We start from the raw sequence: 27,862 nt of genomic DNA on the forward strand, positions 1-27,862 counted from the left end.
CCCAATAGAAAATCCATGTACCCATCACAATACATTTACCCCCTTCATCCTGACAAAAACCTACATAGTTTTTCCATGTTCTCCAGGAAAACCTACAACTTCCACAATCCCTAATTCCATTATAGATGTCCAACTACTGCAATGAAGAAGTGGCAGATAGGAGTCATGAGGATTACCCATAGGAATCAATGAGCAATGGATTAGTTTGGCCCGTCTCCATCTTGTCCCGATAATGAGGTCAGGCAGGGAGGGAGAACTACTCACACCTGACTCCAATCAACTCTTTCAAAGAGTATGAAAGGTCAGCCACCCAGGCACACTCTGAGCGAGCAGGAGATGCTGAAGGAACTGTGAAGACGTTTGTGTAGGTGTTTGCCGGTGGGCAACACCGGCACTCTTTTCTGGGCACCGGAACTCATTGCTGCGGCCAGCACACGTGTAATTGTCTTGTTTGTTTAAACTTTCAGTATGATAAATCATTTGATTTATCTCGTGCTCTGTTTGCAGTTGCAGGCCATGGCTGGCTGGGCCTGGGACTGCAATGAACAAGAAACAGCCAACGAAAACTAACATTCTGTTGTTACTATGATAGTAACACAGAATGTACAATTTTCATTGGCTGTTCTTCTGAGCCAATAAAAATGACATGGTGACGTGTGGGGGTGGGTCAAATGGGTGTTGGGCACAGGCAGCGTGGCGCCACCTTCATTTCAAGTTACAGGGTGTGTCGAGCGGGAGGAGAGAGAGAGCCTGCCTGCATGTGTGATGGGGCCTAGTTGCTTCCCTGCTCTGGAAGGTATGTATATAATACGAGCCTCTACTCCCCCCTCCCTCTGCATGCCCCTAGTGACTTTCGTTTGTTCCCCGTCCCTCCCAATGCCCCTGTGATTTTCGTTTGATCTCCTGTCTTTCACAGTGACTTTCGTTTGTTCCCCCCTCGCTCCCCATGCCCCTCCTGATATCCGTAGGTTCCCCCCTCGCTCCCCATGCCCCCAGTGATTTTCGTTTGTTACCCCCTCCCTCCCCTTGCCCCAGTGACTTTCATTTGTTCCCCCCTCACTCCCCATGTCCCTCGTGATTTTCGTTTGTTCCCCCCTCCATCCCCGTTCCCCCAGTGACTTTCGTTTGTTGCCCCCTCCCTCCCCATGCCCCCGTGACTTTCGTTTGTTCTCTCCTCCCTCCCGTTGCCCCAGGGATTTTCGCTTGTTGTCCCCTCTCTCCCCATGCCCCCAGTGACTTTTGTTTGTTCCCCCCTCCCTCCCCATGCCCCCAGTGACTTTTGTTTGTTCCCACCACTCCCCCTATCTCTCGTGTATTTCGTTTGTTCCCCCCTACCTCCCCATGCCCCCAGTGACTTTCATTTGTTGCCCCCTGCCTCACCATGCACCCAGCAACTTTTGTGTGTTCCCCCCTCGCTCCCCATGCCCCCTATGATTTTTGTTTGTTCCCCCCTCCCTCCCCTTGCTCTTTTGATTTTTGCTTGTTGTCACCTCTCTCAACATGCCCCCCGTGATTTTCGTTTCTTTCCCCCTCCCTCCCCACACCCCCATCACTTTTGTTTGTTCCCCCCTCCCTTCCCATGCCCCCGTGATTTTCGTTTGTTCCCCTCTGCCTCCTCTTACTCCCTGTGACTGTCGTTTGTTCCCTCCCCATACCACCCGTGATTTTTATTTGTTCCCCCTCTGCCTCCCCATGGCCCCTGTGACCGTCGTTTGATCCCTCCCCATGCCCCACCGTGACATTTCGTGCTTCAGTGCAACTGGAGTGCTGGGGGCAATCCAAGTCACCCTCATTGTTCTTCAAGTTACATGTGCGGCGAAAATCTATTATCAGGGTGCCACCATTACGCGTGGTCCTCTTGCATTGTTAGCGATTGTTTGGTATTTTACCATTGCATAGTATTGGCACAGGTGTATGTGCGCGAGTTTAAGTGAGTTTATGACAACTTATTTTATTGTGTATTAAAAGCGCTGAAAATAAAGTGGGCAAATAGATATTTTGCCTTTTGCATCTTATAGTTTATCATTCAGGATGTGATAAATAAAGGTACACTGATATTATTTTGGCCCAACATGCTTTTATAAGGATTTACATGTTGTCATGAAGCTTTTAAGTAATTTGTGTATTTTGCAAGTAAACTCTATAGGACAGTATTATTGTAGGTCCTGTTGACACCCAAAACTTAAAAATGTGTTCCATGTAAAGCGTGGATGAAGGTGGCTGTTCTGTTCCCAAATTGCAGAGTAGATTAAAATCCCTACTCCGCTGTTCAGCATAAGTGTGTGATCCCAGGCAAATAATGTAACCTCACCCTTACTTCAACTGCAAAAATTGGAGTGCTTATATTATAAGTGATTATGTTTACACCCTTAAGTTACAATAGGACAGTTTTAATAAGTGTAGGGACACATTGGTGTCCTCCTCTGCTACTGGCTCCAATACTATCACATAGAATTGCATTATTGCTGCACTTGCCCTCCCCCAGTCTTGGAGTCGTAAAACTTGATTTGACAGGCAGACATAGTCTCACCAGCCAGTCATTGCACCAGAGATGCTAGTATAGGGGACTAACTGTGGTAGAACCAACATTTGCTTGGCCCGTCCAGTGTACTGCCCCAGACTCTGAAATGTCCTGTTATGCTATGATATTGATATTGATATGTCTGCAGGTGCTGTGATGGAGGTCAGTAAAATATGAATGTCCTGTCATCTTAAATTCACTCTGCCATAGAAACTGGGCCCTGTTAATAAAATGTCTCATTTGCAATACCTACATTTTGCCCATTCTGTCCTATGAGGCTTTCTTTTTCCTACCCTCACGTTTGCTGCATACAGTTCAGGGGCCTTTTATGTGAACCGAAATGTCCCAATTCTGCCTCCAGCAGTTGAATTTCCTATTGAGCATACGAGGTATCACACCAGCAGTTTGCAATTTCATTGAGTTAGTGCCTTTGCCCCCCTTTAGGTTTGCAGGGAGCGACTTCATCAGAGGTTCATCGTGGTGGCAGTCAGAGTCTGAGAGTCTCAGGCTGCTGTGTGGTACGCATCCTCGTCCCTGAAAACAAGCATAAGTCGGGTGTCATTGTTTTTTTGACTCAGTATTATGGGCTGGTGGTAGGCCGATCTATGTCTAGCAGTGAACTGGCCCGGGCCACCAGCCCTGCGGCGGCGCCCGCCGGCCACGGGGCCGGCACTATGGGGACAAGATTTTTTAGGCCCTTGCACTTATCTTTTTAAGCGCTGGGAGACCAGAAGGAGAATTCAGCAGCTGGGAGAATCTTGGGAAACCAGAAGGCGGGACAGACTGCCAAGACACTGAAGCCTGTGAGTACAAAGGGGGCTACAGTATGGCAGGGGAGCTGTGCCCAACGGAACCAAAACTCCAACTACACTTTGCTGTTAGTGTTTTAATCAGTGCTTGCTCCGTGGGTGAGTTCCACAAAACCAGGTAGTTGAGAAGCAGTTGCTGGGATCCTGACCTCAAGTGAATCCCCATTGAGGACGTGCTAAAACCTCATCACTGATGGTAAAAGATGGAGACCCTGTGACTCGAGGTGAGCTAAGGCGGGATAACCTGTTGTGTCAAGAACTTTGTGTAAATCCCAAAAGTGCCTGTAACTGGCAAAGTGGGAACAAAACTTTGAATGTGCATTCTGGAACTTGTAGTCCAAAAGAGCAAAGCTGTGAGACAGAGAGGTCCGGCACCGCGTGTGTGCCCAATCGAAGGTCTCTGTAAGGTATCCAGCTGAGAAGTGGCAGAAGTGAAAGTTAAAGAGTTATAAAGAATTGTCAATCGGAGTGGTCCTGCGACGGGTCAAGCAAAATGCTGTGCACAGTCGAAAGTCTTTGATTCTGGTGTCAACAGGGATCTGAGCCCGGAAGAGGGGCATCCATGGTCTAAGCCCAGATGAGGGAGACCAAATTGTAAACATTGTGGAAAAGGGGTCTGAGCCCGTGCAAGGGGCACCTGTGGTCTGAGCCAAAAGGAGGGGGACCAATCGTGAATTTATGAATGTGAGAATCTTGACAAAAAAAAGGAACTTTTGTGTTTTGTTTTCTACATCAGGCCCTCTGCAGTAAGATACTTTGAATGGCAAATACACTTTGGCACAGAAGGTCCTGATACTGAGATACTGAACTATACGAATAACAAAATGAACTACAAGTTCCAGCAGTCAATGGGAAAGAAGATAATACTGTGTGTTTTGACAAGTAAAGTGAACGTCTGTTTCAAGGCGGAGGAAGCCTGTGTTCTGACAAAGGAAGTCTGTGTTTGACAAGACTTAGCCAGAGTGTTGTGAGACCAGCTGAACCATTGAACCGTGCCCTCGTGCCGAGGGAAGCCAGAGGGTGCACTAGGCTTGAGCGTGCTACCTTGTCCAGTGCTAAAAGCGTGGGGAAGAGAGGCCAACTGGTCAACTGTCGAGACGTCGTTTCTGGAACACTCTTCCTTTTTTGCATACACTACTGTCCCACACCATTTTTACGAGGACTGCATTATTATTATTTGATGGTTGTAGCTTGTTCCCATGCTTAGATTTAGATTTAGATAGGCATTTACCCAACCCTTTGAAATTCAATTAACACACTTGAACTGTGTCTCATTTGTGTCGGTATTCATTGTTGATACCAAGCCTTTCCTTACAGTAATTTGTGGGATTTTGAATGAAGGGAAGGTATGAATACCGTGGGTGCATTGCAAATGAAGCACATAATCAGGTATTCTGTCTGAATTTGTGGCAGAGGGCCTGTGTGATGGTGATGTCATTAATCCAAGATGGCCGCCGCTACAATTTATGAATGCAAATTTGATCTATAACTCCTTTCAGAGTGATCCTATAAATATATTTTGATAAGGTCCTTAAAATTAATAAAATTTGGTATCTCTTATTTTTTAGACATTTCTGTTTGCAGTTCGTATTTCATGAGTTCTAAAAATGACTTCCTTCTATTTTGTTACAGGTTCTGGTAATTGGCAAGAACATGTGAACATTATTTAAGAGCAGTTGAAGCATGACATTTGATTCTATCTTCCAGTAAAACAATTTTTTTCAAAATGTTGATACCTGCAGATTTCAAAAGCCATTTCAAAGTAGAACTTCCCCATCAGCCAAAAAAAGAAAATGGATAATTGACTTTTTCTTGTGTATCTTGTGTCAACAAAGAAAAAAATCTCCCGTGGTTAATCCAAAATGTTATGAAAAGGTTTTAGAGTGTGTTAAGAAGAGAGCCAAGTGGAACAATAACGAATACTTGAACATAAGTAGAGATTAGGCAACTTAACAACTGAAGAACTAAAACATGAAAAAGCATTGTGGCATTCAAAATGCTACAAGCAATGTCCTCATAAGGCAAACATGCCTCAAAGCAAATGATTGTATGGAGAGCAGTTATGTGAGCCAAAGCAGTCCGTCTCCAGCCTAGAACGAAGCTACACTACAAGATCAAAAATACCTATGTATGACAGCAATAAATGCTTCTTTTGCAATAAAGAAGGAAAAAGAAGAAATCAATTATATTTGATAGCAACTGATTCAGCAGGCATCTGTTTGAAGAGAGCAGTAGAACTGTCTAACAAAGACACATTGAAGATTTGTCTTAGCTCCAGATCGTGAAGACCCTCACGCAAGGGAAATTTCATATCACAAGCTATGTTGAACACACATGTGGTGAATGTCTTATGACGCAAGCCTACAATAAGCGGAAAGATGCAGCCAAATTCACTGTATTATGAAGCAACAAATGTGGAATTTTTATCTTCAATCAGTGATTTTCTCCTAGAAGGCAACGTAATAACAATGGGGAAATTGAAAGCTTTACAGGAAAATTGCAGCTAACAATGGTATAGAAGAAAGACAGATGAAAACAAGAAAACAAATCAAAGGTTTTATTCAAGAAGACCTTGAATGTATTGGCAATATCTGTAGTAAACCCAAATTGGTGAATTAACCGCAACAAGTCTCACTAAAAGTAACAGTATCATGCAAAAGAAGAATTTGAGGATATTGAGAAAAATATGAGACCACTTATTGAAGTGAATTTGGCAGATGTTGTTCCAAAGGAAGTTGTTCTTTTTTACAAGTAGTGCTGTCAAGGACAGATGGTTATGAAAAGTAATTCAGAAAAGCAGGATACCACTGTAATGAACAGGGCTCATAAATTGTCACAGATGTTTATATATTGTAATGGGTTATTTATATAACATGCTTAATACCCAGAGGTTTCTAGCTCGGGCCCAGGGATCGAACCTGTGTTGCTCTGCATTAGTCTTGCTTCTAAAACAAGAGCATTGCACACAGCTACCCACAGCAAATTCATCATTCAATTCCTGCATAGCATGGGAGCTTATATAGATTATGCCAGAGTCCTTCGGTTTAGAACACAGTTAGTCACAGTGGTCATAAAATGCATGGATGAGCGTGGAGGATCTTACCTTCCCTCAAAGTTGGTCAGGGGCAGATCTGTCTATTGTGCTGCTGACAGAATTGACTTCCTTGAGGAAAGCAACTTCATGGTAGAGCAACTTTGCACGGTACAGTTATGGTCTATCAGGAGAAGCAGGAGTCAGATGTCCTAAGCCCAATTGAAATATCAGGACCATCATCACTTCAATCACTGCAGAAGATTCCTAGGTCCCTGTCTGAGGTCATGTTTTGCTCCATTCCCAAAGGGTATATTTAGACCACAGACTCCTGTAAGCTGTCAAATCACTGATTATACAGAGAGCAATAAGGTTATTTTAGATTCCAACAGGGTTGAGAACCTACTTTGGACGATGGTGGAAGTCTTGCCGTTTAGTGATTTTCAAGAATATTTCGATAAAGAGTTGCTCGATACACATTGTAATCTCAACGAGGAAACCTAAACTGATGAATACGAGGCAGAGTCAGAAACACTCAATACAGTTCCGACTTCGTCAGTTTACCATTCCATAATAAGTGATTCTCCAACTATAGAAACTAGTCTGTACTCTCCCACTCATAGATGCCGGCCCAACAAGCACACATAACAGCTCACATTCATTTTGTTGTCACCCCTGAATCAAAAACAGTTGTAACATTGGATCTTGGCCTTTACAAGCCTGTTTTAAAATTAGCTATGACTAAAGAAGACTTGTCAAAGAACTGGATGCTTAGAATAGGTGAGCTACATATTATAATGATGATGCTTCGAGCTATTGGTTCTTTCTTGGATGGTACAGGTATTGAGGTAACCTTAACTGCACTTTATGATGCGAATGTTGTGTCGAAGATTCTATCAGGGAAGTGCATATGGAGTGCAGTTGAAGCACACACATCATTAAGGCTTACACTTTTCAAATGCATCATCGATGAATTCTACAAAGAGCATGTTGAAATCAAGTTAAGGGTGTGACCTGAGCTTAAGAAGCTACTTAAAGATTTACAAGTGGATGATTCCCAAGAAACAAAATCAGTCCATAATTATGTTGTGACAGTTCTGACAAATTTGAATGGTTCCATGTGTTAATATCCCCGCAGAAATATCGCCATACAAACATATCGGCATATTTTTGCGGTGATATTAAGGCATGAAACCTGCGGGGGACACCCCCGCAAACCCTGCATTATTTTTAAAGGAGCGGGGGACACCCCCACAACCCCGCTCCCAAAAACCCCCAAAATTATCCCCCCAAAAAATATTGCCTATGGCCGTTCCAGACGACCATATATACAGCGATATTTTTGGTGGGGATAATATGCAGTGATACCATTTGAATGTGATGGACAAAACAGAAACATTTAAAACTAAAAAATCTCAAGAAAAACCAACTCTTAAGAGTTACTATACAGTACATTCATATGGTGGACCCAATGCTTTTATTTATCAGATCTATCCGAACTGCAAACTGGGATTTACACCTTGCATCACTTGAAGAGTTAGTTAAGTACTTTTTCGCCCTTGATATGATAAACTACGTGAGTATGATAGCATGGTACTTAGCAGAAATGAAACAGCTTGAAAGCAAACACTCGGACCTGTGGTGTGAGTTTAAGAAAGGCAATTCGGTAGAAAGCAACACAAAACTATCCTTTTGTGCTTTAGGTTCAGACAAAGCTCTCAAACATCAAAACAGGCCAATGATAGAAGTTGGCAGTGTGGTTAATATTACTCAAAAGAAACAGACTCTAGCACTATTCTTTTTAACCTCTCCTGAGCTGTCAAGGCTGTCTACAGAAGCAAAATGAATTGTAGGCATTACAGATTACGAGCGGTCAAAACATCACCACCTAACAGCATCCAAAGCAAAACGCCAAAAGGAAGATGTTCAACTGAGCTTCAACTCGATCCTGACATTGACTTATCCTGTGAATTATAATGTAAAAGAACTCATAAACATCCCGACAAAGGCAGTTTTTGACGAAAAAATACAGGACACATCAAGAATGACAGAAAAAGGTTGCCAACCGTACAATAGCTTTAATGAAGACTGCATTGAATCAGACAGTTGTAGCCTGTTGGCACCAATGAAGAAAGAGAACCTTCAGCGGTGTAAAAAGTGTACACAAAGGGCCTGATTCACAGAGGCATTTTACAATGGCGCAATCCCATAGGAAAATGCTCTGTAAATCAGGCCGATCGTTGTTAAGACAAAAGTATCAGACACCATAGTGCAGTTGAATGCAGATCGTTCTTTGGTCACATGTTTGCTGATTACTTCATGAAGTCGAACTGGCATTGATTTACAGAAATGCTTGAGTAATTACGAATCCTCTGCAGTACCTCTTTCAATGTTCAACTTAGATAGTACAAGGATTTTAGTCGCAAACAAAAGTAAACTGATGAAGATACTGAAAGAGGCACAACACACAGTGGTTTCTAACAACATGACAGAGGTCTTCTAACAACATGACAGAGGTCTCTTCTTTTGTTACTGAGGACAGATTATCTGTACCAGAGCAAACAAATTCAGCATCTGTCGTTTACGGAATGGAAGAATTGCAAGCACTGCAGAAACCGTCATATGTGAAGACATGCCATGACCTTGCAATTGAATTCAAAAAGAAAATAGAACCTTATCTGTGTATATAGTATGATGAAACTCATTTAGTATTTGATACCTACCTAGACAATTCACTCAAGAACTGAATGCAAAAGAAAAGAGCAGGAAAAGCAACACGTGTTGAATAAAAAAATCACAGATTCTACAAATATTGTAAAATTTTCCACAAGAACCCTCCTATTGCATTCTAAAACTAAACATGATTTAACAGCTTACCTCATAAATGAAGCAATTCTGCATGCACGGAGGATAAAAAGAAGCCTGGTAGCTGGTTGGAGATGTGAAGCCAAGTCATCAGATGCAAATGATGTTGGAGACATTGAAAGCACACATGAGGATTGAGACACAAAAGAATTCTTCACTCCCTTTATGTATCACGTCGTCATGCTACTACCCTCCATATTTCTTCACCCGATACCAATGTTTTTGTCCTTTCACTGTGGTGGTCACTGTTTTTCCCATCTGACAGCATGTTTGTCACAGGAGTTGGAACTAATAGAAGATTTATAGATCTCAAGCGTGTGTGCTCCTGCTTAGGGCCTACAAAAGTGCCGGCATTATTACACCTTCATGCTCTTTTAGGGTGTGATGCTACAGCGTGCTTTACGAAGAAAGGAAAACTATCTTTTTCTAGAAAGTTTTCAAGACTTCAAAAAAAGAAATCCTTGAAGCTTTGGGAAGACTTGGATGTCTAGAATAATTTGAGAAAGTGAACGATTGATAGAGTGATTCATTTGTCATATCTATTTGGCTGGAACAAAGATTTCGGACACTGATCAACTGCGTTGGTGGATGTTCACAAAAAAAAGAGATCCAAAGTGAAAATTTGCCGCCAACTACTCCTCTCTAATAGCATACATCTCAAGGACTCCTTACCAGGTGATGGAGTGGGGACAGGCTGATCAACAACACCCGTATCTCCCAGAGTCATAAACATTTTGGTGGGAGATAGCAGATAATCAATATTCTCCTATTACGAATACACCTCCATGTGCACCACAATCAATCATACTGCTGGTATGTTGCGCATACGGCAAAGGACGGTGTACTGTGCATTGAAAATGCTGAACTCAGTCACTAAGGTGTGCAGAACTGTGTAAGTGTGGTTGCGACAAAGAGCTCTGTGATATCGATTTTGTAGATGATGAAAATGAACTCTTCAAATGTAAATAACTATTGTAGTATTAATAAATGCTATATTTCAACGAGAAAGCTGCACATTATTTCAAACTTTCTAATTTAGTGAGCATACAGTCGAAGGTTTGCGATGAAGTAGCAATAATTTACATAGCTATTTCTCAGAAACGGTAAAAGATATTAAAAAAATCCTTAAATGAACTTTTCTGTTCCTTTGATCATGTTTAACAAATAACCTACTTAGCAAACTTTTAATGGAACCACCCTAAAAGCAGTTGCAGCTCAAAAACGAAATAAGTATCTGTAATGGCGACCATCTTGACTTAATGACATCACACAGGCCATCTAGCACAAATTCAGACAAAACACCTGGTAGTACATGAGTGTATGCTTCATTATCAATGCATCCCCAATAGGCATACCGTCCATTAATTCAAAATCTCACAGACCAGGTTATTGTAACAGATGCCCCTCAACTAATAATAAATAGCTTGGGTCCTTTTGCCACCAGGGGGATCATATACATTTATCTGTAGTATTTTCTTTTCCGCATTTTGTACGGTATGATAAGTGATCTCTCCGCAGAGTAACTAATAAAGGCGGGAGGGGTTGCCTTCAAATTCGAAAAAAGAAACTTTTATTTTTGCACCAATGAAGAGTTCCCCTTTTCGGGCGACCCGTGGAACCATTATCGCATTTCGTTTTATGCAATGGTATTCTATTTGAAACATGTAATCAAGCCAGGTTTCTTGCAATGTGAATATGTGAAAATGTGCTAATTGTTCTGCACCTTCAATATGATTACTAAAATGTGTATGACCCCTGGTATTCCTAACAAGCAGATTGATTGAGGCTTCACCTGGACTAGGTATGTTGCTTTTGACTAGGTATCAGTTCAAAAGGTAACCAGGCCCATGAGTCTGATGGTTGTGTAAATTGAACATTACTTCTGTTATACATACCATTTTGACATTATTGATATTACAAACGAATGGCTTAGCTGGGAAGGGTCATATTAAAAACTGTAACCCAATTTCATAAAGCTGTTGCCATAAGACAAATCCGCAGAATGTGATGAATAGCAATGTATACAAGTCCATTTAGCTTCATGACCATTTTCTGGCAATTCAACGAATTCAATGGGCCTCATTATAAGTTTGCCGGTCCCATAATTCCCGGACAGGCAAACTACGAGTTGTGCTTGCGGGTGCCTTTCTGCCCGCCAGGACTGACCTGGCGGGCAGAAAGGCACACGGGAGCACAGCATATCGGATGCACCAGTACCGTTATAAACAGCGCCGGTGCATCCGACCTCCCCATTTCCATTCAGACCTACAGGGCCGAATGGGAATAGGGAGCATCTTTTTTCCAGCGCCCGCAAATGGGCAATTACTGGGTCTGGCAGGACCGGAATGCCCCGGTACTTGCCCATTCGCGAGCGCCAGAAAATATTGCAAGTTTGGCGGCAGCCTGCTGGTTTTACCAGCAAGGCTACCTCCAAACTTGTAATGAGGCCCAATGTCTTGACAAGTCAAAACTCGTAATTGTAGTATGTGGTGAAGCAACTGCAAGATAAAACTGTGGTTTAGACATTTTTTGTCTGCACTGGAAAAAATTGCTGCCAATAACAATGGGCTTCATTACAAGCCCGGCGATACCCTGTCGGTGCTACCGGCGGGTGGCCGCTTGACTCGTAATGATTTACGGACACCTGACTTCCTGGTGACAAAGGCTCATTACGAGTCCCGCGGCCATGAAGTCAGGCGCTGGTAAAAATGTAAGTCCCCATTCAGACTCGGAAGCGTCGGCACCGCTGCGCCCGGCAGGGTCAGAACTGTCGGGCACAGCGGCCACAGCAGGCAGACCCGTAGTGTGCCTGTGAGCTTACCGGCACCCTTGTTTCCGAACCGGCAAACTTACAATGACGCCCAATGTGTTACTGGTGATAATCACTTTTACTGAGGTAAAGTCCAAATTTTACTTTCTCAGAGTACAACTTGGTTGGCAAAATTAAAGGAATGGTTCGGTCAGAAAATATTATTGTCCCTATGGGTCGGCCATGTGGTTTTAACCATAATTCGATCGATCGTACAAACATTTCCTATGCACCTTGTCCGAGTTTTCGTCTCTTGAACACAAGCAAAATCAGGCAGCAGGGTGCGGCCATTTGTGATAATCTTATCACTTTCCGCATCGCCCTGGGTGACCTGCGATTGCAGCACTAAATCATATCCCCCGCCCCTGATCCTGACATCACTAGACGCATACCGCCCATTACACAACGCCAAAGCACATCTCGTGTCAACATTCTCTGCACCTCAGCTACTGACGTGTCGCCATGGAAACGGCAGGAAGCCCCTTTCCTCAACAAGTATAAACAGAGCGTTTCACAACACACAACAGCAGATTTTCTTTTCCATTCCTCTCGCTGTATTTCTTTGAGTATTCTGTGACTCGTTTCTGTGCTCTGGTCAGCTACCTTCGTTGCTTGTAGCCCGCGCAACAGTTCGCCCTCGTAATCCAAGCAACGAGTAAGTGTAGTCTGGTTGTGATGTCAGTTAGGCCACTACTATTTCAGGGTTGTCCCCTGTATTCTCGTAACTTCAAGATATCATTGTCATATCCGTTTAATCTTGCAATTCTCTAGTAATAGTCGCATAAAAGTCGTTCAATATTGTGCAGTGCCTAGTTAGCATTTGTCCTGGCAAAAATGCCACTGTATATAAGAATTGTCATTGACAACTAAGGTTTAATACACTTACCTTGGTCATTTAAAAACAGATTGTATATTTTTCTTTCATAGGTGGTACCGGCTGGTGGCCTATCGTTCGTACACATGGTTGCTTCATGGGAGGCTTTGACACCGCGTTCGACGAGTAATACCCGCCTGTGTCGTTGGCGCCATTAGACAAACTTTCCCCAGTGACAGTGGTCAGTACAGGGGATTTTCCCGCGCCGAGCTGCAACCAGACCTTTACAATCTGTAGTATTTTTGTGTCATCAAAATAAGAAACCAAATAAAACACAACATATTTTTTAACTATGGTTGTTTCAGTTTTTAAGTGAATCAAGTGTGTCTCAATTCAGCAGTGTTCCGGTGCCTTGTCTGCACGCCTCCCGGCCCATCCATCCCACCCCCCACTATCAAAGGCAGTTCGCGCCAGTGGATGTGCGCTGCCATGGGGGGCTGTCTGGGGCGCGAAGGGCCAAGGTGCCAAACAACATGTACACTTCAAAAGCTATCTTACGCCCAGGGGCCATTGTTCACATGGCCTCCTCAGACCCTGTGTCTCCAGGCAGGCTCCCCTGAAGCAGACCGTGCCCCTGCAATCCACATAAGTGTGTCTCCATTCAGCAGTGTTCCGGTGCCTTGTCTGCATGCCTCCCGGCCCATCCATCCCACCCCCCACTATCAAAGGCAGTTTGTGCCAGTGGATGTGCGCTGCCATGGGGGCTGTCAGGGGGAGAAGGGCCAAGGTGTCAAACAGCATGTACACTTCAAAAGGTATCCCACGCCCAGGGGCCATTGTTCACATGGCCTCCTCAGAACCCGTGTCTCCAGGCAGGCTCCCCTGAAGCAGACCGCGCCCCTGCAATGTACATAACGCCACAACATATACACGTCATTCATTCACAAACACACCCCTTTTTGTTATTCTTTATAAACCACTGGATATTTACCATGAGAACATCCTTGAGCACTGCAAGTCAACTCGTGAACGTGCTACTCTGTGACAGCTTCGAGTGAACTCGTCAGTGTGCTACCTGTGAACATCTCCCTGTTCTCCTGCCACTAATTACTCTGCTTGCTGAATCCAACTGTTTTTTAGTCAAGATAAGGACATGTATCCTAATCATATCTCCTTCATTTATAAATTTATATCTATTCCGAAGTATCTAACTCCGTAGTGCTATGTTAATTTGTATCATTGCTATTGACTTGAGTTTCTTTTGTTATGTTATCGGTATATCAATTTTTATCATTGACAATTGGAATCGTATTGCATCTTTCGCGGACCGTGCCTATAGTATAAGCATGTTTCATTTTCGTGCATGATAGAACATTCAAGGGACGAGTAACATGTTCTGATTTTCAAGACATCAATGAATCGTTTGTGAAATGTATCCTATTATACAGCAGCACACGCTGCACTGGTTTTGCTGTGGTGCCCAAAAGAAAGCGTGCATCGAACAATGTATGGTCCAATTCATTCTTTCTCACATGCTTATGCAAAATAATTTTCTAATAATGTTGACCTTTATTTTGCAGAATTTACAATGCCTGCATGTTCTATTTTCGGTTGCCCTTCGAAGACCCATGACAAATGCGAAGGCATTACAATGCATGCATTACCTAAGACTGTTGACCGAATAAGAGAATGGGTCAGACGTTGCAGATATCCACTGGAAGACCTTGAAAGTAGAGTCAACCAAGTCTTGGAGGACAAGAGGGGTCATCGATACCGCATATGCAGCCTGCACTTCTCACCGGATATGTACGACACATCCTTGTACACAAAGAGGAATCAACCGAGAGCAACACGGAAATTGCCCCCAAACGCTATTCCGACTTTACTCGTGAAAATGCTGCCACAGGTGAGTCACGCTGCAGGATTTAGCTTTACGTCTGTATTTTCAGTGTAAATGCCACTTATAGTACTTTCCATATTTATGTGATTGAATAGCTGCTGAAATAATGACTTTTTTGCTAAACATCAGTCCTTGTTTTGTAGAACCCACATAGAAAAATGATTTATGGGGATGGATAACTATGCTATATTATGCGTTTCAATACGTGTAATTTTCTAGTATTCAGTCTCCTTAGATGCCATTTTGTAATGTTTGAATTTCTAAATTGAATAATACTTTCCCTTTACCACTCCATTACTATCCACCGAATATGAAGGAACAAGATTCAACATCCACGTGTTGCCTGGAGTCATCAACCACTTCGAACGCGTATCAGGTAATCTTACCTAGCTATTCTGTTCCAGACTGGTTTTAAGTATGGAATTCTAGATAATGTGATCATATTTTTGCAACGTAGCATTGCATTGCACAATGTTTCTTTACCACTTTACTGTTGACAAGTACCTTTGTCGTCTTTCCAAATTGTGTGTCCCGTTTCCAATCTTTTCGACCTCACTAATAAAATCTCTGTGTTTCAGGGAGATGCTGAAGCGTCCACTACAATCCGAACACCCCTCGTAGTAGATCCGGTGTCAGAGGTATGGGTCTTCATAGCTCAATAGGACGAGATAATCTGATCATATTTTCGCAACGTATCATTGCATTGCACAATGTTTCTTTACCACTTTACTGTTGATAAGTACTTTTGTCGTCTTTCCAAATTGTGTGTCCTGTTTCCAATCTTTTCGACCTCACTAATGAAAGTACTGTGTTTCAGGGAGATGCTGAAGCGTCCACTACAATCCAAACACCCCTCGTAGTAGATCCGGTGTCAGGTGTATTGGGTCTTCATAGCTCAATAGGATGAGATAATCTGATCATATTTTCGCAACGTATCATTGCATTGCACAATGTTTCTTTACCATTTTACTGTTGATAAGTACCTTTGTTGTCTTTCCAAATTGTGTGTCCCGTTTCCAATCTTTTCGACCTCACTAATGAAAGTACTGTGTTTCAGGGAGATGCTGAAGCGTCCACTACAATCCAAACACCCCTTGTAGTAGATCCGGTGTCAGGGGTATTGGTCATCATAGCTCAATAGGACGAGATAATCTGTTCATATATTCGCAACGTATCATTGCATTGCACAATGTTTCTTTACGACTTTACTGTTGATATGTACCTTTGTCGTCTTTGTCCCGTTTCCAATCTTTTAGACCTTACTAATGCAAGTACTGTGTTTCAGGGAGATGCTGCAATGTCCGATACAATTACATTATCCATTGTGGTTGTTCCGGAAACAGACCATACAGTTACTCCGGAACCAGAGGTTTGCGCATTGACAGTACCAATGAATAAAAAAAAGTCGGTCTAATTAGATGTGTAATGCCAATGACTTATTTTAAATGGATACTATTTTTTGTAGGGATGTATACAAGATCTGTATATTGAACCGGAGGAACGTGTATCAGAGTCGGTCCGCCAGTTTGCTGATGCTAGAGTAAAGAAGGTTTCAAAGAAAAGAAATAAAAATAAGGTTAGTTATAAACACTTTCTATTGTTGGCAAAAGTTTTGTGCTAAGGCCTTCATTATATGCTTTATTTATGTCAATTGTACAACACTGTATGTTGGATTTAAACTGAACATCCCTTTTCCTATCTGTCCTGTAGTTGCCCAATCGAGTACGGACACAGACAGCGATACAAATGACAGATGCTGCTTGCCAAACTGCTTTCCCCATGGAGAAACTATTCATTGAGGCGCGTCGTGTTCACACTCGAGATGCCTATGTCCAATGGCCAGAAAATGAATTTAATAAGACCGGTGATTCCAGCAAAGTGTTCTTGGACCATTGCTACAATGCGCCCGCTCCGCCAGAGGAAGACGCAATTGAATTTATAGAATATAGTTTTACATTACTCGATGACCACTTAACACAATCGACACCCGCCAAAAAAATGCCCCCCAAAAAACAGTCCACATTGATGTTTTCTCCTATCCATCGTCAAGTAACAGATGTTGAAATGACAGAAACTGAAGCATCAACACTATTGACAGATGAAACAGACAAAGATATCGCCTATAGTATGTCCACAACGGTTCAGTCCGAAACAACAGTGTTGCCAGATGACAGTATAATAAAAGAGGCCAAATGCATAGTATTCGACAGCAGCTTGATGGAGATTATAAAGATGCTGAACTGTGTGCATTCAGTGGGAGGGGAAGTATGTGGAAAGCCATTGGTGAGCGTGACTCGTCTAAGACAAGGCAGTAACCTGAGAATACATGCCACCTGTGAAAAGTCACATAAATCATTTTAATGGTCCGCTCAACCGATACTGGGGAAACTGCCAGCTGGCAATCTACTAAGTGCAGCAGCTTTACTTTTCAGTGGCTCTAGTTTCACGAAGTTATCGAGTTTCTTTCAGTTTGTGGGACTACATTTCATTTCTAAAATGCAATACTACAAATACCAACGTGATTATCTATTCCCTGACATTAGTGAAGCTTGGAAAATTGAACAATTGGCTATTCAAAGTACATTCCCCGACAAACGGTTCAAGCTAGCCGGCGATGGACAGTGTGACAGCCCCAGATTTTCTGGTAAGTACTGCACCTACCATCTTCAGGACATGGAAAGTAAGAAAATTGTGAGTTCGGTGGTCGTGCAGGTGTCCCAATGTAAATCCTCGGTGGCCATGGAGAAACTTGGTTTTATAAAATCACTTGAAGATCTACAATCGAGTGGAATGCAAATCGACCTCATAGCCACGGACAGACACGGTTCAATAGCCAAGACAATGAGAGAGCAGTATCTAAATATTAAACATCAATTTGATGTATGGCATGTTGCCAAATCAATTAATAAAAAAATCTCAGCTGCAGGGGAAAAAAAGGTTTTGAAAGTATTTCGCAATGGTCCCAGTCTTTCAGCAACCATCTTTGGTGAAACTCCAAAACATGTGATGGGTCTGTGGAAATTCTATTGGAAAAATGGCGCTCACTGATGCACCACTGTTCCAGCGTTCACCACTGGACAGAAAACCAACATTTCCACCAATGTGAACATGGCCGTTTGTCCCAAGAGCAGGCACGGAAAAAGAATTGGTTGATACCATTTTCACCTAAACACAACACCCTTGAGAATATTGTGTTTGATATAACTCTATCAAGGGATCTGATAGGACTCACAGAATTCTGTCACACAGGAGATTTGGAGGTGTTCCACAATATGTGCCTAAAGTACAGGCCAAAGAGATTGCATTTTGGCATCCAGGGGATGAAATGTAGGACTTTACTAGCGGTATTAGCGCATAACGAGAATGTGGGCCGGGAACAATCTAGGACTGCAGGAAACTTAGGGATGCTTCGCTACAATATGGCCTTTACAAAAAGAAGCAAAGAATGCGTGGTCAAGCCAGTATATGATCAAAGGGAATTCGATTTTGTGAAAGATCTCATTGTTAATGTCATCGAGATGCATAGTCATGGAATCGCGCACAAATCTGTTCAGAGCACACATACATTGCCGCAAAACATTGCCAGCATACCATGTCCACCCAAAGCAGAGCTTGTTAAATCGTTCAAATCCCGGTTGAAATGATTACTGTCTGTTTTTATTTTTGCAAAAAAATGTTTCTATAATCTGTATAAATAAAGTATGCATTTTGTCTTTAGAAATCTATCCCCTCAGTCCTTTATCTTGAAAATATATTACAGTTATTATGATTGCTTTCACATTTCACAGTTTAGTTGAGATACTGTGGGACCTTCATTTTTCATGTTAATGAACAATGGGTAACAGTGTGTAAGAATATTTGGGTTTTGGCAGTTGACTTGCAATAAAGTTCAGGGACGTCATTTCACCAAAATGCCAGGGGTAGCGGAAGTGACGTCACAATGCCACGCCCCCGAGAGTGACATCACAGGAAGTGATGTCATTTGACCACGCCCCGTGTGACATCACAGGAAGTGGTGCCATTTTGCCACGCCACCAGGCGACATCACAGGAAGTGGCATCATGAAATTGTATCCCTCAGTACACTAAGAAAAATATGGTTACGCTATCACTGTATTGTGACATTTCATACAAGAATGGATCCTCATATGTAGCAGTGTGTCAAGGCCCATGTTGCTGTGGGAAAGTGTACGAACCCAAATCCCCTCTTTATGTGGATCCGCCCTGTTATTTCAACAGAACTACAGAGCGAAATCACATTCTGTGGGGACAGGGCCGGATAGGCGGGTATGGGGATAGCCAGAATAAAAGGGGAGAGGGAGATTATTTCACCATCATTTTCCTGTATCTCTTCAAAGTGCTTGCATAACTCAAGAGGAAAAAAATATTTCAAGTTCTACCATCACACTTTCAAAACAAGTATAATTTGTTTGTTTCAGGTACACATCCTACAATACAAGGTCTGCAGAAGGTTGGTGTGTTACAAAACCCGATTACCAACATTGAAACCTGTTATTCCACTTATGCAGTGCTCCTGTGGGGATTTGCGAGATGGCACTGGGGTATACCTGCCTAACCTCTGGGTTTTCCCCAGAGACTCCAGGTTTTTAGCCTCTTCTCCGGGTTTCCGGGGAAGACCCTGGAGTCTTTGGGTTTTCGGGTCCCATACAATCCTCAATCCGATTGGCTACAAAACACTGCTGCCAGTAGCCAAATCGGATGGAGGTGTGGGCGGGACCAAGAAGAAGGCAGACTGGAGCAAAATAAACGCAGTAGTACTGCTGGATTGAAAACAGTATTACCGCGTTTATTTTGCTTAAGTTTTCATTCTTTTTGGCCAGTTTGCCTTACGTTTTAGTCGCAACATAAGGCAAACTGGCCAAAAAGAATGAAAGCTTAAGCAAAACAAATGCAGTAATACTGCTTTCAATCCGGTGTCATTGCTTTCAATCCAGTGTCATTAATGACACCGGATTAAAGCAGTATTTAGCGTTTCTTCTTTTTTCAGCTTTCATTCTTTTTGGACAGTTTGCATGGGCTTAAATCGAGGGTACATCCTTCACCCCCCCTAAAGTGAGAAACATTGAAGGTCTGCTTTGAATTCATGAATTAAATCCTACCTCAGGGATTGAACCACGGCCTTCAGGTTTGCAGGCTGGACACCTGACCACTGCACGATATAACCTAATGAAATATAACTATGGGGAAATGTCCAATTTCGGTACTGCAAGTTGCAGGGAAAACTTTTGTATTGGCTCTTGGAGTTTAAAACATGCACACATTTTAACGTTTTCCAAAACACTATTTGAAGAAAATATACTCTTGGTTTTGTGTCTGTATTGATTTTATGGCAGGCGTATGCTATTAGTCCTATGCAATTTGGGTGGTTATGAATAGCCAATTTAATTAAGTGTTTTGCATTCCACTGTAAAGTGCAAACTGCAAACGTGTTTCTAATTAGAGCTACAACAATAGAGTTTAGCTTTTTGGTGTGCTTGGTCGTAGCGGTGTGCATAAATCTCAGGGTTTTCTCTTTTCAAATGTAGGCAGGTATGCACTGGGGTTGAAAATACAGCACAGTCCTGTTATAATTAACTTGGAACACACCGGGCCTGATTCACAGAGCGTTTTTCGTTTTTCATTGGAACTGCACCACAATGAAAGGCTTCTTTGAATCAGGCCCTCAGTCTTACGAAAAAGCAAACGATAGATACAGGTGGCCCTTAACTACCGCACACGGAAGGTACACAAGTACGTGCTATTTATCTTCGAGGCATTCTTCTCTAACAGCTTCCTACCCAAAATGTAATGTTAAGTTTGCTTTTCTCCAACGCTTTGGAAAGAATTCTTAAAAAAGGATGAAGCAGATCTGCCGCTCACGTAATAAATTGCTGGAATGCCGTCAGGGGAGAAGAATGCGATCAGGGCGAGCTGCTGGGATAAGAACAGGCAGGAGCCGCTCAGGTGACGGTCTGAAGTGGTCCTGTTTGGAACTCACAGGCATGCATGCAGCCAGCCAGAGTACCGCTGCACAGCGTACGACTACAGGACAGAACACGGATGATAAACGGTGTCCATTCAGCACACACATGCTCCAGCAACGCGGCCGCAGCAGGCGAGTTCTGTTGTGTTTGAATCTGTGAGAGCCTTGAGGCGAAGCACACACACACCCGACCTCAGCCTGGGCCTGCGGCGGCGCCGCGGCCTCAGGCGAGGGCACTGTGACTGACCACACACGCTTCAGAAACCCACCCAGCAGCGCACACACCTGCCCTCCCACCTCAGAAGACACACAGCCACCCCGACTTACCTTGTTAAGAAGAGGTTGGCCTTTCACAGGATGCACGCAAGTCCTCCTTGCAAGAGAAGAGAAACACACACCACACGTGCAAAATGGAGGACCGCAAGCATGTAGCAGCACAGCTCCATAACAGCGGTGGCCACGCCCCCTCCTCTGATTGGACGATGCCAGAGGTCGCAAGAGATTGACAGAGGTCGCTGGCCAATCACCAGCAGTTGTTCTTGTGACCTCTGGCGACCCCCAAAAGACGTCCCTGATAATGTTCCGCAAAAAGCTGAATAACTGCTGGACCTACAAAAGGGATTAGACATAGGCCACAAAACATTCTAGGCACGCAAGAAGTACCGACTGTGAAAACATGCCATGGGGTATGAGGCCATGAAATAAGCAGTGGTGGCCCTATTGGCAAATTTCACCTACAGCTGAGCAGCGCCACAAACAACGAGCGGCCCCCTATTTCCTGAGCCCGTGTTTCAAAATTAATTTTATCATGGATGCGTTGACACGGGATGTTGCAAAGTAAGAATGTACGTTCATTTTGAGTGAAGGTCACCAGCTTTGAATTTCGGCTTGGGAGCTGTGAGGCCCTACGCGTCCCTCGCACAGTATAAGGTTCTATTGTTTTTTGACCTTGAGAGGCAAGGACCATTCCAAAAGGGATTGAATTGAAGGGGGGTGTAATAACGTATGATATTATTAGGTTGCCCATTCCCAAACTGCACCTAGTTACATGTAAGTTCAGTTCATGAGAAAACGTTGACACGAATGGAGGATTCTGCATCACGGTCTGCATTACGCCTAGAGAATGGAAATTGCGAATATAATGTAAGTTTCTCTTTAGACGATTTCATACCAGATCTAATCGAAATAAGAATAGCTGACCGTTAATGATGGGTGGCATTGTATTTGTTCGTTCTGTTTGGCATATTGCAATGAAGTGCTAGTACTTCTATCTACTGGGCAACATGGGCAGGCCAGCATCGAGACGCATGCCACCACTCGTTTCTCCCTGGCTCAACGCTAATAAATCATTACATTGTTTTTGCACCTCGAATTATTGCCCCAGTTTACGCATTACGTTTAGAGCTCAACATTCTCACTAGCACTATCCGCGGAAGCAAATAGCAGAGTACTTTGATATTCCACGTTGTATTCTCTCGGTTCACATTGTGTCACCTCTGCGCTAATAAAGAAAATGAATAATTGTAATAAAGATCGATTGTCATCTATTCCAGACCCGACCGATGGCTTCTTCAACTTCCAGCTGCAGCTACATGTCAATCGCAGGATCTACTTGACCGTATTTTGGGACGACAGACAAGGTCCAATCTGTCCGTACGCGCTACCGGCAATTAGGAGCAACATAACAACCTTTATGGTGGTCTAGTGCCAAGTTGAAGCACCAGGCTTGCAACTCACCGTGCGACCGAAGTGCTTCGATTACCCAAAACGAACACCCTGTGTACCCAAAAGGAACAGGATGTGACTCACGATAAACATTTGCAGATTTTTTACCCAAAACGAACACCCTGTGTGCCCAAAAGGGACAGCGCGTGACTAACGATAAACATTTGCGGATTTATTAAACAACAGACAAGGTCCAATCTGTCCGTACGCGGTACCGGCCAAGAGAAAAAGTTCTATTTTAATTGATTCGGTCACACGCCGATTGTTATCGAAACATTTAATGTGAAATAAATGTCCTTTACCAATTGTACAGTCTTGTTGTTTCCACTTAATGTACAGTTTAATATTCCTAATTGTGACGCGCCGCGCTGTGAGATGATGTGCGTTGTTCTCTGGGTTCCGTGTCTAGTCGCGTAGGTGACGACTGGGTGCGTTTGGCCACAATGCCCAACAACGTCACGGAGAGAGACGGAGAATATAAATGATTTGGTGATGTCAGGCTCAGGGGCGGGGGATATGATTTAGTGCTGCAAACGCAGGTCACCCGGGGCGATGCGGCAAGTGATAAGATTATCACAAGATGGCCCCGCCCTGCTGCCTGATTTTGCTTGTGTTCATTAGACGAAAACTCGGGTAAGGTGCATATGAAATGTTTGTACAATCGATCGAATTAAGATTAAAAGCACATGGCCTAACCATAGGGACAACAATATTTCTGACCGAACCATTCCTTTAAGTCTTTATTGCGGTTCGCTCTCAAGTCTGTTTTTGTATGATATCATTTCTTTGAGTGACACTCCAAGGCGTCCCATCTTGGCAAGGGAATATTGTCTAGTATTCCCTCCACTTTATTTTTATGGACCATATTTTCCTGCTCCACATTGGTATCATGCTTGGAATCACGCGTAGGTACCATCATTTTAACAGCCATTGTCTATGTACTTGAAGTATTATTCACCTTCGTATCTGGAGGCACTTGACAAGTAATCCATGTATCCAGGTGCCAGTAGGCTTATTAACTTTCTTTCCATTTTTTTTCCTACGTTTTGTGTCACATTTATTTCAATGTAATTCAAATGTGTCATTCGTCTCGATTACTGTAATATGCATATGGAAATCATGAAGGGAGTCCACAGTAAGTATACTTACTTCAATAGGGGTAGACAGGACTCTTTTATTCAAATTAAGTCACTTCTTCAGTTTTTTTTCTGCCACATGTTTTCATCATTTTTCGATGGTTGCTTGTACCTTTGTCACTTATCTTGCTTATCTCATTCAGCAGCTCGGTGATATTATGTGAAGCATTTGGACCGATGACCTATCTGGGATTGAAGAAGTTCCTTAATTAACAGATAGTAACGAAGCGCTAATTGCGCCCTGCTCCGTGCCCAGTTCGCTTTCCTGTATGAATGAGGATTGCAAATTACTTGCAGCGATTAGTGATTCAATACTCATGAGTGACTTTGTATGCTTTTTAATGTTTCCAATGTGACAGTAAAAGCAGCAAATACTGCTTTCATGACTATCACCAATTGTTCTGTACCTGACACATTAGTTTTGCTTGCTGTATTTACTCATGATTCATTTGAGTTGTTGTTTGTTGCCGTAGAAATTACCAAATTTGGCAAAGCAGACAAGTTTTCTATGATTGAAGAGTTCCTAATAATTGGTACAGGGCTGGCATTGTTAGTAGTAGCGCTGCCGTGCACTTCTTTCTGTAATACATAGCACATAAGCAGCAGGGAGTTATTATCAATCGGCTGTGTCGCTATGTCAGATGTGATTAATGAATTCTCCACGGTCGTTATTTTCAGATTCAGTAAAGACAATACTCGTTGCAGTACTCAGTGCAGATTTTTCAATGGCAGTTTGAAAAAAGGCTGTGATTTTACCACCTTTCTTTGTAGGTCGATTTTTTCCGTGAAGTGTGTCTAAACTTAGAGCTTCAATTAACGAACTCGGATTGTTCCTTGCCAAGGGGGATGAGACTTTATCTCCCCCGGTGCTCCTTAAATCAGAAATGAAGGATGGGTTAAGTGCATGTAAAAGGTCTACCATGGCAGCAGGTCGCTGATGTCATTAATGCGATGAGTGCCTGTCCTATTTGACATCCAGGCTGTAGTTTACTTGCTTTAGTTCTAAAGACTGCCGATTGCACACTTCCTCGCACTTGCCCTAGTGCGTGCGCGATACGCACGACGTGGCACCAGTTATCGTGTCACCAGGGGGCGGTGTCTCCCACCTTCAGCCTCCCACCTTCAGCAGCATGATGCAGATCCTAAAATCCACAGTAATAAATCAGACAGCTTGGCAGCAATTCCAACAGCGTCCAACTGCTGACTGCACACTTCCTTTCACTAATCCAAACGCGCCTGCGACATGCACCAATTATAGTGTCAACAGAGGGCTGTATCTCCTAGCCTCAGCAGTATGATACAGTTCGGAAAATCCACAGAAATGACTAAAGCAGATTGGCAACAATTTCAGCAGCTGTCCCACTACCGACTGCACATTTCCTCGCACTTGTCTAAACGAAGAAGAAAGCAACGAATGAAGAAAGATCAAGCAAAGTGGTGGAAAGGAATCAGGGAAATATCCCTCCACCTAAACAAATGTGGTCATTTTTTATTTTCAGCGACTTGAGACTTTTTGTTGGAACTTTGGGGAACCTGTTAAGGATTTCAATCAGGCACACACCCAGGTCTCGCCTAGCATGTAGTGCGCAATGGAACCCTTATTTCTTTGTATCTATAAATTCAATATTCTGAATGATATACCACTCATATCACATCCGTCTCAAAATACCCCCCAGGTCACACTGAACCAGGAATCAGGGTAGTTTGTAAAGGTACATATTTATTTATTTATTTAATATTCAAATCACACAGAAATTGTAATATATATATATACATATAAATATATGGGGCAGCAATCACCAAGCGGTGACAATACAATTCAGAAAATAAGTAAAGCAATTGAATTCACTTATAGGACTGTAGAACAGATAACACAGGAAAAAGAACAGTTTTGGTTTGTGAACAGGCAGCATTTAGGTTAATATTTCCCCCCCTTGCACAGTTCTGAAGGTACAAATGAGCAATCCTTCACAGATGTCAGTAATCAGCAGGTATTCAGGAATGAAAGACAATGGGCCTCATTACACGGTAGGCGGTAAGGGTTTACCGGTACCGGTATTTTACCGGTAAACCCTTACCGCCTTACTACGAGGTCCCTTTGCGGGTTGGAGAATTTAACGCCTGCTTTTTGCAGGCGTTAAAAACCAACCCGCAAAGGGACCAGGGAGCTAATTACGGTACCGCAATTTGCGGTGCCGTAATTAGCACCTTCCCCATTCCCATTATGCCCTATGGGGCAAAAATGGGAATAGGGAAGGGCAATGGGGGAAGGGGGAATTACTGCCCCACCAACCTTGGAATAGGGCGGTAATTCCCATTTCCACCAAGGCAGTGCCGGTATTTTACCGGCATGGACCAAGGTGCTAAGAGCACCTTGGTCCACCGCCGTCTGTGTAATGAGGCCCAATGTCTAGAGTGTAAATGCAATCTTCCCGGCCCAAACAAGAGAGAAAACTGTTCTGGGAAAAAGATACTTTTAAACTAACATGTGAAAATGGCTTTGTGTAATAATGCAAAAGGGTGCAAGATGTTTAAATGGAGAAAAAATCTTGGGAAAGCAACACTAAACAGGTCCTAACACACATGAGCTACAATATAAACCACAGTACACACTTTATATCAGTATGGGATTTGAGAAACACTTTGAATGGGAAAGAGACACGTGTAAACATCTGAAAATTGCAAATTTGCGGCAAATTTTCACTATGATATATTTGAAAAAAACGGGTCAAATACACTGTTCGGTTTTAAAAATGACAGATTGGTTTCATTACACTATATTAATGACTATGAAAAAGAGAATGCCACACATGAATCTTCAGAGTTACGTGGCCAGCGTAACCCTTCACATGGTGGATACTCGATTCCTTTTTGGGATTTACTTTAGTTACTCAAAATCACTAATGACTTAGGGTATGGTAAAAAAAAAAGAAAAGAGAATCAGCGCAAGAATGGTTCTGACAGTACTAGGGTTCTGAATTTAAAGATGGGATGGGTTGAGAGAGGGATAAAACAATGCAAATATACTATGGGTCACTGTTCTTCCTATTAATACTTACAGTCCCTTGTAAGTAAAATTGGACCAACACGGTTCTGGTCATGGATCGGGTCAGGTCTACTGGCAGCAGGGCACTTCTGGAGGGATTGGATCAGTGGCACGGTTCTGGTCAATTTTGGAATGCACCTCAGACTGGATTTTGGATGGGCCCTTCTGGTCACTGGACACGGCAGATTACAGGATGCAGGTTTCAGCGGGCAAGCCTTAATGGTAGCAAGCCAAGCTGAATCAGAATTATTCTTTTAAGTTTTGGGATGGTTGAAATTGGGCCTAGCTAAAAAGAGTTCTGCAATGCTAAGGCCTTGTTCTGCAAAGAAATATGGAGTCAGCTGCAAGATGAGTTCTGGACAAGATGAAGAAGTCAGGAACAAGACGCTGTGCGGAAATCTGGATGTGTTCTGGTAGCAGTGTGTCTATGTGTGTTCAAGCTCCTATATTTATCCAAGTTTATGGTGTGAGCAGAATTTCAAAACACACCCCTTGGCTGGGAGTGGCCACAGGCAATTGCCTTGTCCTGGTTGGCAATCAGACCAGAGCTGTCATCTTTATGATGCGATTTAGGAGCTCCCACATTGATTTTGACCAAAACTTAACTTTTGTACAAATGTACATTTCTAAAATGATGTCTCCTAATAAAATCAGACATATACATTTCATATTTGATGGGCTATATTCCACTTCAATCCCCATCTCTGTGTGAGCTGTCTTTCTCATTCTATAGAATTTTCTCAATTTTAATCATAACAGTTTGGATTAATAATTTCTAATTCGGTACATCTCTGGGCACTTATCAGTGGATCATGTACATTCAATCTTAGGCTTGCAACATTAATAGTTCTGCTACCATGAGTTTTTTTTGTAACTTTGGTTTCTTAAGTGGTACAGGTTTCATCAATGTCTTCAAAGCAAAAGCCTAAAATTAGGTTAACATCTACCAATTTTCAGACTTATCCTTCTTCCGGTAGCACAGTTAAAGAGTTTCAAACTTAACCACAAATAAGGATTTAAACATCAAAGTTCTCCTTTATAACTTCCCCTTCCCAGGCAGCAGCTGTCACAGTCCTTTGATCAGGAAGGTGTGTCCTCTCCCTGGAGAGGGAAGCTCCCCTGTAGAGATCAGTTGGGCAGCTTGCCATTGTTCTTGGCTCAGCCCCAGACGAATGTCTAATGAGGTCTCATTGTGCTCCTTGTTGTCAATATGTGGGAACCATT

General features: G+C 42.9%; 1 protein-coding gene across 6 annotated transcripts in view; it reads right to left on the bottom strand.

Annotated features, from left to right (window-relative positions):
• Positions 1 to 27,862, bottom strand: part of CTPS2 (CTP synthase 2) — a 2,467,148-nt gene that overhangs the window by 1,521,476 nt on the left and 917,810 nt on the right. The gene's annotated exons all lie outside the window — the stretch shown is intronic.

Source organism: Ambystoma mexicanum, chromosome 7p (assembly GCF_040938575.1).
Source record: "Ambystoma mexicanum isolate Mex_15411 chromosome 7p, UKY_AmexF1_1, whole genome shotgun sequence".
NCBI lineage: Eukaryota > Metazoa > Chordata > Amphibia > Caudata > Ambystomatidae > Ambystoma > Ambystoma mexicanum.